Source organism: Petromyzon marinus, unplaced genomic scaffold (genome assembly GCF_048934315.1).
Source record: "Petromyzon marinus isolate PM22_M1 ecotype Great Lakes invasive population unplaced genomic scaffold, UKy_Petmar_22M1.pri1.0 PM_Scaffold_174, whole genome shotgun sequence".
In the NCBI taxonomy this organism is placed as follows: Eukaryota; Metazoa; Chordata; class Hyperoartia; order Petromyzontiformes; family Petromyzontidae; genus Petromyzon; species Petromyzon marinus.
In genome coordinates, this window is record NW_027423140.1 from 34,153 (window position 1) to 47,234 (window position 13,082).

Consider the following 13,082-nt stretch of genomic DNA (forward strand, 5'->3'; position numbering starts at 1 on the left):
TCATCCACCCACCCAAACCAACCCATCCACACCAACCCACCCACTCAAACCAACCCACCCACTCAAACCAACCCACCCACCCACCGACCCAAACCAACCCACCCAAACCAGCCCACCCATCAACCACACTTCTCTTTCTGCTTCATCCCTAGTGAGGTTTGACATTGGAATGTCTTCCCATTTTATTTTTCCAAGCTTTAATAATCACCATGCTCAATTCAAGAAAGTCTTAACTGGTATCTATTACAACTCTTGATCGTGCTCTTTATCTCTTTCCGCATGATGTTTTGGGCATTTGGGTCTGTGCTCAGTAACTTTGTTCACCCATCATTCCAGTGCCTTGTACCTCACCTGCATATCTCTGTCCTTTCCACATGTGCCCGCATCATTCAAGCTCTGCAATTGCCATAATATTCAAATATCAAGCTTATTTTCTTCAACCAGGTGAGACCATAAAGAGAAAAGTCTCATTTGCAAGAGCGACTTACCTGGGTCGCCAAATTGACAAAAGCGAAAACATAAAAAGAAAGTACACCAATGAAACTAATAGACATCAGAGCAAAACAATCATTTATTTTACCAGGTATGGCCCACTGAGCTATGTAGCTCTTTTTCAGCAGCAACCTGGCCACATGATAGTTCAACCACGTGGCTTGTCACGTGAAAATCTATAGTAGCCTAATACTCTAAACGCACGTTGATTCTAAATGTGGAGGGAAAAACCGAAGGACCCAGAGAAAAATCCACGCGACCTCGGGGAGAACACGCAAACACAGACATACAGGGGTCAGGGTCGGGATCGAACCCACGGCCTCCTGTATACCAGGTGAGGTTGTTAACATATCGCAACCTTGTATCGTGAAATATAGAAATCATAGAATATATATAGAAATCATCGCAAAAACAAAAACCTAACCAACCATTCACCCGCTCGCTTCACTGCAGGTTACAACATTTCTCCTTCTTCCCTCGCACTGCTCCACTTTGAAATCTTCCCCTTGTCCCTCTTCCCAACGTCATCTCACCTCATCTTGTTCCTGGGGCCCTACAGTCAAGTCAACCGGAATGTTCCCGATCTCATTGGAGCTCGGAAGCAAAGCGGAATGGAGCCTGGAATAGTGCTCGGATGGGTGACCACCATACACATGCATGCATACGTGTGTGGTAGGTAGCAAAGGGGCAGTCCAGCAAACCACATTGTTGGACTCTCCCTCTCTGCTCCCAAGTAAATGCTCCCCGTCTTCACTGACCCCCACTGACCATTGTGGTGAGGTATGGTGAAAGAACCACAGGACTTTATAGATGCTACATCTATCACTTATGTTTATGGGCAACATTGGTTCCCTAAATGCGTTCAAAGGTACCTAACTAAGCTCACCTAAACTAACTAGAACGGCATTTAAAACTCCCTAACCATACACGGTGAAAATTTCTAACAAAATAGATTATCAGGCAAAATTCCTCCTTCCCGTATATGTCCCTCCACGTCAACATAAAGGTATTTCATAGCTCGCATCAGCCTCGTCGCCTTCTTGGAATGCATACATTTAAGCGGCATTGGTTCAATTTATAGGGTCTCATCAGCAAGTCAGGCTTGCTTGCTTGCTTGAATCAACGCGAGTGAACTACTAGTTGTGTATAGGCACAGGCTCTGTCTCTTAGATATCGGTCCTACTTCTGGTTCTTTTCATTATTTACCATCCGATTTTGACACGAAGGAAGAGAAATGCGTTTCCAGTGGATCATTTGGTTATCCCATCACTCCATCTCACTGGTGGATGTCTTCACGGATATGTTCCATTCCCTTGACTGCCCACTTATTGTTCGTCACCGTGGCCCGTGCTGCCAGCCACGATGTACCCTGCGCAAAGCCTACTTAATACTGAAGCGTATCAATAACATCATCTAATATTCTCTAATCCAATTTGCTCCTTTCCCTGTTTCTCATTGTGATTGCCAGCATGCATCTCCCCGTGCTTTGCACATTTTTAAGCAGTTTAGATTCCTGAGGTGTTTCTGACGCATATCGTGGCAGGGAGTATGCACAGATTACAAAACATTCCCGTCGAGGTACATTGCTGTGGTTTTTATTATTATTATCGAGTTCAGCCTTCCTAGAACACTTAGACCTGCTCTTGCCCTTCACTTTATTTGATCTGTTTTTTTATCCGGGTCTGCCTTAAATGTTTGTTTCAGGCACACGTGGAAAATATCCCCAAAGCTATAAACGTACATGTTACATTTATTCGTTATGTTTCCAATGGTTTGAAAGTTGTTTCGCCTAACTGCATTTCAAGCTATGTAACTCAGCTACCTAACTAAGCTACCTAAGAGGCCTAACCTAAACGACCTAAAGTTACCTTTTGCAACTCCATAACCAGATAAGATTTTGTTTTAATAAGATAAATTAGTGGACAATACACCTCCATCACGTACCTCTCCCTCCACGTGAAAGCATCAAAGTAATTACACAATCCATGAACTACACGTCCCTTCTGGGATTGAATTTCATTGCAGCATTGGTTTAATGTAAGCACATTTTGGACCGGTTTTACATTGAACGTCTCATCGGCAGAGTCGGGCTTGCTCGAAGCAATGCTGAGGATCTGCCATGTGTTTATATGCAAGCGTGACTGGTAATGAGAGACTGAACGTGGAAATTAGTGCAGAGTTTTGCGTGCGTTGAAACCAATCCTGCTGAAATGCATGCAATCCCAGAAGGCTGTGTGACTGATGGGATGTTAAAAAATAAAACCTCATGTGGAGGTACAGATATGGAAAGGAGGCATCTTTGTCTGATTATTTGTCTTGACATTATTTAGGGGACGGTTTAAGAGGCCAAGGTTGTTGATGATTTCATGTTGCTAAGCCCCAGCAATTGTGTAGGACATTGACGCTATGTAACGCTACTGCAACTGTAATGGACTGATACTGCATGGGTCATGTATGGATATTATTGTGCGCTAATGCTATAGATAGATGAACTATAATTTTGGTAGAACATTACATATTAACACTGATAGGATTAACACTGCTATGGGTTTACTGTGTACTAACACTCCAATATGGTTCTGTATTATGTATGTTTATTGTGTTTCAACGTGCCTGTAGAATGATTGTGTATTAATACAGTACTTGTACGAGGTAAACTCTGATAGGGCTAATGTAAATGCTGCAGGGTTGTTATTAACTGCCATGATATGATGCCCATTCATACTTGCTGCATACACATTGCATAAAGGTTGTAATATAGCAATGTGAAAAACGTATGAGTTATAGTATAAATACCAGTCATCTCAGTTTGATACATACTCCTTTATAAGGTTGTTGAATGGTAACCGGTAAAGCGGTAAATGCTGTCAGAATCAATTACCACTTCCAAAAGTCAGGAGCCATGAATTGATTCCAGTGGCATATTCACAGTGAACGCTCCGTTTGGTACATGTGAATGTACATGTGGTACATGTGGTACATGTGGTACATGTGAATGTACATGTGGTACATGTGGTACATGTGAATGTACGCGTGGTACATGTGGTACATGTGAACGTACATGTGGTACATGTGAACGTACATGTGGTACATGTGAACGTACATGTGGTACATGTGAACGTAAATGTGGTACATGTGAATGTACATGTGGTACATGTGAACGTACATGTGGTACATGTGAACGTACATGTGGTACATGTGACCGTACAAAACGGAACGGTGGTGGACCAAAGTCACCTCGAGGTGCATTTGTCAAATGTTTCGGTGAACAGGTAAAGGTGCGGCGGCCCTGCACTTGCTCGCTTACTCCGCCGCTGCTGACGACAGGGCCTCCACTGAGAGAGCTCTGGAGGGTATTTTTGCTCCACTCTTGCAGATAGTTTTGGAAGCGGTGGGCACGCCCCAACTTGATCCCATCAAAGGTGATCTGCCGATTGTGGACCCATTGTCGAGGCGCCACTGTGGTGAGAGGGTGCCACGGTGGCTAGGAGATGTTTACTTCCTCGCCTGGTATGCAGGAGGTCGTGGGTTTGATCCCGACCGTAACACCTGCTGTATATTTGGAGTTTGCATGTTCTCCCCGTGGTCGCGTGGATTTTTTTTCCGGGTCCTCTGGTTTTTCCCTTAAAAATTAGAAACGTGCTTTTCGAGTCATTTGGCCGCTATAAATTTCCACGTGATAAGCCACGTGCGATGTAAGAAACTGGCCCCGTTGTTTCAAATGCCGCGCTGGGAAATGAAATTGGAGACCTCTGGGTTACAAGTTCACTGTGGTAACCGTTACACCACAGCAGCTTCCTTTAATTTTCTGCTCTAAAGGTAAAACTTTTGTGATGCTGGACATTCTATATGTGTAGTGAACCAGTTTACCAAATATTTTTTACTGCTTTTTAAAGCGGTTACCTGCAACACAAAAGACTTGAAACAACCCTAGCTCTATTCAAGCAGTAGTCTGATTCATAATATCGTATTTCATTTGGCTTTTGTTGAGGTGTCATTTTAAATCATAGTTATGCAATGCCCATTGGTTGTGTACGGGGCCACGTTTACATTTCACTCAATGCTGTATTTTTTAGTAAACGTTGACGTGCCAGGCTGACCAAAAACTATTTTAAAATAAACACATTCATGGGTATCAGTTTGTGTGTGGTGTTATGATCCGTGTTTGCCTATGGGGAGCAGTAGTGTAGCGGTTTGCGCGCTGCGCTACGAACTTGGTGACCCGAGTTCGATTCCTGCTCACGGCCACCACCAGTGACGATGATCTCAACCTGGTCCTGGGCCTCTCCTAGGCCGACTCAGCCTCAAATGACTACCTGGTGCGGTGTGTAAAATATTGTCACTAGGGAAACAAAGGCGGCCGGGCGTGGTGTTGGCCACCCACCCCCTTGTGTGCCGTGCCAGCCTTCATAGATGCTCGCTAACAGCACTTGCCCTAACAGTTTGTTCACGCTATACGGGGCATCTTTGTTTTGTGTATGTCTATGCACACGGCGACGGGGAAAACAGCGAGTTCGACAATAATTTTTAAATCAGTAGATAACGACCGTCGTTCGCCAATAAGTGACAGTAACATTACCACAGAGCTTGTACAAGACTCGGTGCACTTTGAGGCCTTGTGAATTGTCGAAAGCTTGCTAACAGGAGGTCATGGGTCAGGCCCAGGTGTCATAGGTTGACTGACTGGGGAGACTGGAAGATGCAACACCTGCGCTCCCCACTTGTCAACTTGCTGCATTTTAGTCGCCCGGCACTTGGCTCGTTGTTGTGAGGGTCACTGCTCTGTGCTCCGTTCTTCTTGGAGGGTGGCTGCCTCCAATTGCCCAGGAGCGTCCTTCACGAGTTGCCCCCAAAAGAGGCCGATCTTGACACCGCTAGTACTGGTCATCTGGAAGTCCAATCAGCTCCACATCTTTCTGTACCGCATCAGTCCATCTCTTCTCTAACCCCTGCCTCGCCCATTCTGCCCCTCTATCCAGACACATAAAAGTTTATTGAGCATGTGGTGGCTGGGCATGCGAGCTACATGACCCAGCCAAAAGAGCTCACTGGTGGAAATGTCCAGATATTTCAAGGATCTGGGAGCTCCTCACACAATCCAATCTCTGTTTAAACATAGACAGGTCAGCCTGAATATATCAAACTGGCGTAGATGTTCCTTCAATAGGGCTTCATGTTTTTCAATTCTAGAGAAGGTAGGCAATAACTGGCCGAGAATACCTGGAGCTTCCTATGGAGTGATAGGCCAGGTAGCTTCCACACAGCATTACGCAGGTAGAGATAACGCCGCTTAACCGGTATTTGGTAAGATTAGTGCCAGGTGGAGGGGTTACTTGCCATTTGCACACACTAACCTTGCTACAAAGCCGAAACAGACTTTTGTGGCAAGTGCTGTTAGTAAGCACTGATGAAACCTGACGGGGCACACACATCCCCTGCTCACACTCGCCCCCTACTCACAGGTCAACCTTACCACATTCACCCTCACGCTACACGACACCTCACACTCATGCGTTCTACTATTCATCACACACTACACTAAATACTACACTATATAACATCACACACTACAATATTTACTACACACTACACTGCACTACTCAAACTACTATATATTACTATTGTGTGCAGTACGCCACACATGAAACACGAGGCAAAGATCCCCCATGTAGCCTTAAAAGACTGTAGGGGCAAGTGCTGTTAGCGAGCACCTACGAAGGCCGGCACGGCACACGAGGGGGTGGCCAACACCACGCCCGGCCGCCTTTGTCTCCCTAGTGACAGTGTTTACACATCGCACCAGGTACTCATTTAAGGCTGAATCGACCTCGGGGAGGCCCGGGACCGGTTCAAATAATCGTCACTGGTGTTGGCCGTGAGCGGGAATCGAACACGGTCGCCACATTCAAAGCACAGCGCGCTAACCGCTACACTACCGCTCCCCCAAATGAAACACACACACATAAACACAAACACATGAATACACACCCACATCGTGATGGACATCCCATAGCTCATCTTGCATTGCGCTGCGGTGGCTAGGAGATGTTAACTCCCTCGCCTGGTGTGCAGGAGGTCGTGGGTTCGATTCTGACCCTGACGCCTGCTGCTGTATATTTGGAGTTTCAATGTTCTCCCCATGGTCGCAGTAGGTTTTTATTTTTCGGACCCTCCAGTTTTTCCCTCCACATTTAGAAACATGCCCTTCGATTATTTGGTTCCGTATACATTTCCACCTGATAAGCCACTTTGTTGGTCATCTCCATGACCATCGAGATGATCATGGAGATGACCATCGAGATGATCGTGGAAATGATTATGGAGATGATTATGGAGATGACCATCGAGATGATTATGGGGATGATCATGGAGATGACTATCGAGATGATCATCGAGATGATCGTGGAGATGATTATGAAGATGACCATCGAGATTATCTTCGATATGATCATGGAGATGACCATGGAGATGATCATGGAGATGACCATCGAGATGACATCAAGATAATCATAGAAATTACCATGAAGATGACCATGGAGATGACCATCGATATGATCATGGAGATGACCATAGAGATGATCGTGGAGATGATCATGGAGATGACCATCGAGATGATTATGGAGATGACCATCGAGATGATCATGGAGATGACCATCGAGATGACCATCGAGATGATTGTGGAGATGATCCTGGAGATGATTATGGAGATGACCATCGAGATGATTATGGAGATGCCCTTCCAAAACCGGCGTGTTCTCGCATCTGTGTTTTGTATGTAATCTTTTTCGAATAGAAAGTACACACGCGTCCCGCAGAGTCTGTCGTCGTGGTGGTGGCTGACACGGTCGCATCGCAAGGCTCCTGTTGCTCACTCCTCTTTGATGGTCATTCCCAGGCGTGGCAGCACGCTGCTGTTTGGCCGTCACGAGTCGTGGAACCAATTCTGAATTCACGGGCAATTTATTTTTAACACGCGAGGAGAGGATGCCGCTTTCTACACGGACCAGGCGTCAGCAGCCAAAATAACAAGACGGGCCGTTGTTTTTTTCTAATTTGGTATATTATATTGAAAAATATCTCTCTAAATTTCAAGAGCCACCATGCCACGTGAATACGAGAGGGTGGGTCCTTAATAAATAACGTCACGAAGCGGTCGCTTAAAGAGCCGCAGGTTTGCCCGACCCCTGACGTAGACGAATATGACCTCGCAACTCCCTTGCATGGAAGAAAACGAGCAATACACATTCCCAAAAAGGCTTTCAAGAGGGGGACACACGAATGTTGACGGCTGATCCCCCATTACAGGGGGGCAACATCGGAGACTTCTGCACGGTGTAGCCAACGCTCCCCTCGCCAACACGCGGAGACAGGGAAGGGTTCCAGTCAATTGTTTCCACCTTCCCTGTCACACACAGCTCCCTCCTTCACACACAACTCTCTCCTCTTCATCCACAACTCTCTCCTTCATCCACAGCTCTATCCTGTCTAAGGGCCCTCGTAATGACATTGGCGTTTATCGCATGTTTCAGTGGAATTTATCCGAATGAAGTGAAATTCTGATTCTAATATGTATACACACATTTCATGGGTAAAGTCATTGTTAGCTGGGCCAAAGCCATCCACTCGTTAAACTCGAGAACCCGGTTCAATTTCGATTTAAAGCTTTCGTGACTGCAAGAATTCATCTTCTTTGGTTCTTTCGGTAAAGTCACGTAGAATGAGAATAAAATAATAAATTAATAAAATAAAATAACACAATGGTTACACATGACATTGACTTCTCCAAGACGGAGGTTCTTTGCAAACCAACCGGCTACCATGAGAGATTCGTTCATGAGGCCATTCACATATACAAGCACAGAGACAATTTCAACCGAGAAGATGGATTCTGGCTTAGTAACCATTGGAAAGATGTTTTAAACCATTTCGGTTCTTGATTAATTGTATTTTACGATGACCTTCAGACCGCAGCTCTTTTGCTGGCATTGACTCTTAATACCTCTCACACCACGGTTAATGGTATGGTTTACAACATGGAGTATGACAGCGCCTCGCAGCTGTCTCTCTCCCCCTCCTCCGTTCCGACCATGGATGAACTCGTCCGTCTGAACGGGGCTCGTAGCTATCCGTGGTGCTGAAGTTGAGGGTAAGAATCCACCCATTTTTTCGCCATATAGCATTGTCATATATAACGACTTATTGTTGGTAGCTTAGCTGATTGGAGAATATATAGAGTTTATTGATACCATTGAGGTAGTTTATATTTTAGTTTTTATTGGTTTACTATATGGTTTTCATTATATAGTGTAGTGTATACCCAGTTACTGTTAATAGCTCAGCTTATTGAAGAATATATTGAGTACATTTATTATATTGATGTGATTTAGACTTAGGTTTTTTCACATCGTTTTACTATATGATAGTCGAGTTGTTGCAGCCCCTTTGGCGTTCATGTACTAGGTGCCTCTGTAGATGTGTAGGCTTTGACTTTAACATAGCTATTTCTATGACCAGTCACAAGCTAATCCCTCAGTTATTTCAATGCTAAATTCTCTTGTTTGATTTATACTAGGTGCCTCTGTGAATGTGTATTCTCTGACTTTAACATAGCCATTTCTGTGACCAGTCACAAGCTAATCACTCAGTTATTTCAATGCTAAATTCTCCCGTTTGATTTGTACTAGTTGCCTCTGTGGATGTGTAGGCTTTGACTTTAACATAGCTATTTCTATGACCAGTCACAAGCTAATCACTCAGTTATTCCAATGCTAAATTCTCCTGTTTTATATGTAAACCTCTTTGTCAAGGTGCCTCACTTCTCTAAACCAGCTTAAAAAGACGCTACGAATCTTAACAACGTTCATTGAAGCTCTGTCGTCCCGACGGGTCTGTTCCTTTCACCTGAAGAAGGCCGCTTGTGTTGTAGCCAAAACGTCGTGAGAATTTTATTGTGTTATTTTATATTATGAATTTATTATTTTATTCTCATTCTACGTGACTTTACCGAAAGAACCAAAGAAGATGAACCCGGTTCAATCACAGGCAGTGGTTGCAGCCCTCACTCCAACCCAGGGTGTCAGTGGCGCCGGCTCGGCGCTAGGACCTCTGAGCTGCCCCAACCTCCTCGTGGCATCTCGAGCGGTGTGCCGCCGCAAAGTTGTGCTCATTAGCAGGACCGACTCTTTGGTTCGGTGCGCCGTGAAGATCGAGCGGGCTCGAAAGTGTCCCGTTGGAACGAAAGGGGTTGAGAAATCGCTGCTATCGAGTACGTGGATGAACCTCGGATCCATCGGGGCTGTGGCTCTCGCACAGATCTGGAAGATCGCCGGCGAACGGTGGAACAGCGTGGACGTCCGGAATGAACGCCTCGTTCGAGACCCAAGCATCAACCACCGCACACCTCCTGGCATGGACAATCTTCCGCAAATACACCCCTGTCACCATGAACCGCACCAGAACATCAACGGAACGATGTGCACGTTTTTACGAATGGAAAATTAGAGACGAGCTGCAACATGCAGCAGCAGTAGTGCGACTGTGGCCATGCATCTCAAGCTAAGGACCGTAGAGTAAACCCACACACACGTTGTGATACATGGAGACTCGTAGAGACCCAGAAGAGACTCGCAGAGATAGAGGCAAATTAAAGACCAGCCACAGTGCGACTCAAGCTATGGACCGTACAGTCAACCACTGTCGTCTCTTGCTCGAGGGAAAATGAGCTGACGTGACTGCAAAGCCAACTCGTGAGTCCTGTGTCTGTAGAGAGATCATTGCCAGTGCAATGGCATGCAGCTCAATGCGAAGCAGTGCTGCTTGATATTCCAAACTAAAATATTTATATTTTATATTACCAGGTAAGGCCCCACTGAGTGATGTAGATTTTTCTCAGCAGCGACCTGGCTATCACAAATGATAGCTCAACGAAGTGGCTCGTCACGGAGACATGTATGGCAGACACAAATACTCTAGACGCGTGTTGTTTAAATGTGGAGGGAAAACGCGGAGGACCTGGAGACAAATCCACGCGACCACGGGGAGAGAGACACCGCAAACTACAAATATACAGCAGCAGGCGTCAGCATCGGAACCGAACCCACGACCTCCTGTATACCAGGCGAGGAAGTTAACATCTCGCCACCCCGTGCACCCCACGGAAGTGAACGCCTCGTCTGTCTCACAGTGGTAGGAGGTTATCGAATAAAAACAGATCAAGTGGCACTGTCTCTTTCATATCTTTCTCTCCGCACACACACTACTGTATATACATCACGAGCAACACATCCACGGCACCAGTTGTGTTGCCGGTATCGACATGGCGATGTAGACAGAAGAGAGGCGTTTTACCCTTTCCGGCAATAACGCAGGAGGTGTTAAGACGCCCAAAATGGACTCACCGATTGCAAGGCATCGAGTCTGCATTAGCCGCACATTCACGGATTGGTGTTTGCATCGCCTCTGTGCTGCCGTTCGCCTCCTCGTGTCGTTGTTCTCTGGCCTGACAACTTGTGGGTGGGTCAAGGCCATGACGGAGGACGTCTCTGCTGGAGGCCAATGTCGTTTCAGGGACAAGGCGTGCATCATCAGAGCACGTCGGTTTGGATGCTTGACCACGAGCACAACGTGTGGTCAATGCAGACTCGATGCCTTGCAGTCGGGGTGCCTATTTGGTGTTTGCGCATCTTAACACCTCCTGTGTTACTGCGGGAAAGTGTATGAAGACTTTTATATTTTAATCATCATAATAATAATAATTAAATTATATTGAAGCCGTTGAAGTAAACAGTGGTTTGAAATAAAAGGTACCGTCTATAAAATGTCACAAACAAATACTCGAGTGCTGCTTGATTCTCAGATAACATCTAATCTTCCAGGAGACAGAAACACCGACACGCATTCACAAGGGGCGAAGCTTCTCCAATGCACACGTGAATGTACATTGGAGCACACTGCACAGAGTTACACACTTCTGCCAACCTTGCACTTGACACACACACACAGAGAGCAGCATTACAGGATACAGAGCTACTATTGACCACCGTGGGAATAGCAATAAGAATAATAATAATCAGAGGTACTCGCTGACAGTTGAGACGATGGGGCCACGTCTATTAACTCTCCCTCCTCCCCCAGGCCGCCTCTGTCCACCCAGCAGTGCGCCAAGGCGCGGTGGGGTAAAGTGTGGGTACCGCCGCCTCTTCGAAGTCGGTGTGTCCGTGGTGGGAGAGCCGGACAAAGACATCCATCGAGAGGTGAGACTCGAGAGAGCTCGCTGTAGGTGGAGGCCGGTGCGTCCACAGTGGAGCGAGCAAGCAATTGCAGGGCTGCGCCTGCAGCAGCTGCTGCTGCGTCATCACACTCAACTTATTAAACTATTTTTTATTCCGCCAGGTAAGGCGCTCTGAGCTGCGTAGCTCTTTTGTCGGAAGCGACTATGGCCATCACAAATGAGAGCTCACCCACGTGGCTTATCATCGTGTGGACATTCACAGCGGCCACATACTTTGTACTCTACTTTGATTCAACGGGTATCGTACAGACAACACAGTACGATTGGGATAATCCGAATCCCGTATGACCAAATGGTCAAATATTCAGCAGGAAGATTGTTGCAACATCAGCTTTGAGAGAAACGTCAAACACCAACGCAGGCACACACACAGGTGCACACACGGACACCTCATGACGCACCCCATACATTGCCATCTACGCGGCTTGTTCAATCCACTGCTGGATGAACGCCTCTCACGCACCGTGTGGGTGTGGCTGTGTGACCATACCTCGTCACGCCGGCCACGCGTGGATGAATCAACTGCTGGATGAGGGCCTACCCCTAAAATAAAAAGTAAAAATAAATAGAAAATAATAAAAGCAAAAAACCCACGACGTTTCGATCGCAACACAAGCCGTCTTCATCAGGCAATGAAGCGATGAAGACCACTTGTGTTGTCATGGAAACGTCGTGGGTTTTTTGCTTTTATTATTTTCAATTGAGAATTTTTATTTTTAAAATTTTTAAAATTTAATTTTAATTTATTGTCATTTTATTCTTATTTTTTTAATCTTCGTGACTTTACCGAAAGAACCAAGAATATGAAGATGTGGATGATGATGATGATGTAGATGATGATGATGTGGATGATGATCATGTGAATGATGATGATTAAGTGAATGATGCTGATGTCCTCACCCTGCACGTGTTCCCCACTCCACATCTTCTTCGCCTTCTGCCGCTCAGAGTCTCACCCCAAGCTCGCCTCGCTCTCCCCTCGCTTCTTCTTCACTCTCGAGGCCTCTCGTTCCAACCTCGCCACGCGTCCCCTGAGCCCCCGATCCACGTCGATTTGGGTCGCAGCTGCTGAGCGGAGAGGCCCAAAACGCCGAGCGGCCAACAACTCAGAGCACTGCTCAAAATCCCTCTGCGTGTGTGTGGTTGGGTTCGGCCAAGTGGTCATTTTAGGTCGTGATTCGTGTCGGGGTTAAGCGGTCGCGTTGACCACCATCACTCACGGGGTAGTGGACCCCCCGTGAGTGACCAACCGTCACTCACGGGGGGGGGGGTGGCACTAGCCCCTCCCCCCTCGTGCCCC

The 13,082-nt window shown here is 46.3% G+C and overlaps 1 long non-coding RNA gene across 1 annotated transcript; it reads right to left on the reverse strand.

Moving 5' to 3' along the window:
- Positions 1-9,512: 9,512 nt before the first annotated feature.
- On the reverse strand, positions 9,513-13,028 carry LOC142922798 (uncharacterized). The gene is made up of 3 exons (XR_012940349.1): positions 12,683-13,028; positions 12,273-12,325; positions 9,513-9,806 (listed from the first exon to the last, which is right to left on the reverse strand). It is a non-coding gene; the product is annotated as an uncharacterized LOC142922798 (long non-coding RNA).
- Between the last annotated feature and the right edge of the window lie 54 nt (positions 13,029-13,082).